This window comes from Fukomys damarensis, unplaced genomic scaffold, assembly GCF_012274545.1.
Source record: "Fukomys damarensis isolate Sample0158 unplaced genomic scaffold, DMR_v1.0_HiC HiC_scaffold_11, whole genome shotgun sequence".
Taxonomy (NCBI): Eukaryota; Metazoa; Chordata; class Mammalia; order Rodentia; family Bathyergidae; genus Fukomys; species Fukomys damarensis.
In genome coordinates, this window is record NW_022900923.1 from 18,039,943 (window position 1) to 18,042,746 (window position 2,804).

The following is a 2,804-nucleotide window of genomic DNA, read 5'->3' on the forward strand; positions in this document are numbered from 1 at the left end:
TTTTTTTTTTTTGTGGCCAGTTTTCACTTAGTTGCTGAGTTACCCAAGCTGGGCTCATATTTGTAAACCTCTTGTCGTAACCTCTCAAAGTGTTGGCATTACAGGTGTGTACCTCCTTACCTGGCTTTAGAAAACAGTTGACTTAAAGAAAGATAGTAAAGTTTGATCAGATGTGGCCAAAACAGTGACAGTAGAATTTGAATGACTAACCCTTGAGAAAGATTTCATCTGAAAAATGCTCAGTACAAGGCAAAAGAATAGTGGCATGGAGACTAGAAGGAAACAGATTGCTGGGCTGCAGCCCCTGCCCCAGCCAGATTCTCTGGCCACATTAGTTTGGCTTCCTCATCCTAAGGAAAGTGCCTGCCCCTGGGGCAGCCTCCCCTCCAGCTTGAATTTACTAATTCCATGTAAATGCTAGTTTATAATATGAATTTAAATGTTTTCACAGTGTGAAAAAGCTCTAAAGGTCATAAACGATTTAAAAGTAGAAATAAATGCTGGTTCTGTCTTAAAAATGCTGCATCCCCAAAATGTAGTTGCCAAGTCCAAAATGTCAAACCTTGGCTGGATATTTAAATGATATTCCTTCCATATTCATTAGAAGTTGTCTTGCCTAGGTTGGATATCCTTTTTCTATTTATTTGCTTGGTTGTTTTTAATAAATACATTGAAGTGATGAGTGCTCATTATTAATTGCACTCATAAAATAATTGTGGATTTTTTGAGAGCTGTTCCTGAGTGTTAGCTAAGTAGGCAGACAATTGGGGGATCAGGAGCCCCAAATTAGATAAACATTTAAAAGGATTGGTGATTTTTCTTCAACTGTATACCTTCACTGAATTCATTGAATTCATGGGGAGAAATATCTATACTGTTCTTGAGGTAAGTCGTTTCAGTTCTAATCATTTTTAGTGGCCTTTTCTTCTTTTAATTAAAACTATATACAGTTCTGAAGAGGTTTGTTTAAAAATTCTTTTGGACAATAAAAACAATTTCAAACTTCAGTATTCCTTTCCCTAAAAGAAAATACAATTTTGTCTCTGAAAGATAGTGTTCAAGATAATCTCTTTTCTTTGATCACCACATAGATAACGAGTTTCATATCCACTCCCTTCTCTTCCTTCCCCACCCTCCCCCCACCCCGCCAATTACAGGTGGGTGCTCGGTATCACCCCACAGCACAAGATAAATAAGCTTGGAAGGTTTCCTAGCAACCTATTGTTCTGGGAACCTGCTCTGTTTCCCTGCACAAGATGAAGCCAAACATCCTCGAATCTCAGCCAAATGGAAAAGGATTACCTTATTGAGGGTGTTTAATCCATTCTTTTTTTAAATTCAGTTTGAAAATAAACCTCTAAACATAAATAGCAGTTTGACTTTTAGGGTAAAACTCTAAGTGAAAAACAATCTCAATATTAGTGTCAATTTTTAAAATGAGGTTTTAGAAGAATTCTCCAGGAACAGGCTTATAATACATAATTCAGCCATCGGTGAATGGATCCATTTTAGAACTGTGTAGAGAACACTTACACAGGACTGATATTCAGCCTGGCCCCCAGTGGTATTCCAGCTTAAAACAACAACAACAACAACAAAACTGAAATGCTTCGTATGTGGTGGGTGAATGGCTGTGGAGTAGATTCTCTATTCACAGTGCTTTAGATTGGCTCCTGTTCGTAGAGAAACACCTGAAACACCTTGTCAGTGCTTAAGACTCCTAGACTTCTTCCTTCTGCTCTTTTGCTCCAATGCTATTTTTTGTGTCAGTGATTTGCTGTTGATCTTGAGAGTCTATTTTTGGTTTTCTGGATGTATGGTTAATATATACATAGAGAGAAAAAAATGAGAGGAAATTGAGCCGCCACCATCAAAAGCAAGGAAATTACTGTTGCTGCTTCGTTAGCACATGATCCGTGTACTTTCCTTGTTTATCTAGTGATTTGTGAAGCCAGGCAGTTGACAAGTGGTATCTTCCTTTCTGTCGCACTCTAGCTGGTCACAGTGTGCTGTGGTAGGTCTCAAGATTAGTGTTCCCAATGACAGTATTCAGCAGTGGCTTTGCGGTTCAGTTCCAATCTGGAAAATGTCTTCACTTGTTTGATGGAGATATTTCCCCATCAGCCATATCCATATTCTCATAACGTGGCTGTTGAATAGTTCACACCTTCCATCGGGTTTGGACGAAGGCTGAAACTTCCCAGTTGTAGTCAGAGCAGATAACTCTAGTACTTCATGGGGCTCTAGGACAATAATAATGACGTAAATAGACTAAAAAAGAATAATATGGGTGTCCTTGTTTTTTTTTTTTTTTTACAAAGTCTACAGATAGATTTCAGAGAATTGAAATGGTCCTCAACCTGGAAAACTGTAAAATAATCATATTCATGTGGGAGCTTTTCATACTTTCTCTTCTCTCTTCTCCTAGTATGTACATTCTCATATAATAATATATGTGTGTATTATTTATTTTGTATTTCTATATTATATATTTTTTCTAAATATATTTTGGACTCAGTATGAAATATAGCCTGTAGAAGGCTTATAATGGGCAAAATCCTTTGGTATATATTGTGGTAAATACTGAGACTGATTGTCATTGTTGCTTTCACTGGCTCTACAAGAAGTCAGTAAAATACCATGTTTTTAATTAAAAAAATTTTTTTCAACTCTTTTCCTTTGCAATCTAAACATTAAGGGAATTTTTTGTATTTAAAGGAATTTTATAATTTTGATTATCTAAACAGGTTGAAAGTCGCTAAAAAAGAATAAACTACTGTCTTTTTTTTTTTTTTTTTTTTTTT

The 2,804-nt window shown here is 36.2% G+C and overlaps 1 protein-coding gene across 8 annotated transcripts in view; it reads left to right on the plus strand.

The window, feature by feature from the left end:
* Positions 1-2,804, plus strand: part of Rabgap1l (RAB GTPase activating protein 1 like) — a 591,762-nt gene that overhangs the window by 554,803 nt on the left and 34,155 nt on the right. The window contains exon 1 of one of the 8 annotated variants that reach the window (XM_033762102.1): positions 1,247-1,312. The exons of 5 other annotated variants lie outside the window; for them this stretch is intronic. The gene's annotated coding sequence lies outside the window, so the exon portion shown is untranslated. Of the gene's footprint in view, positions 1-1,246; positions 1,313-1,598; positions 1,620-1,681; positions 1,704-2,804 lie in introns of those variants that run through there. 2 more of the 8 variants (XM_033762103.1, XM_033762104.1) reach the window with 2 other exon arrangements.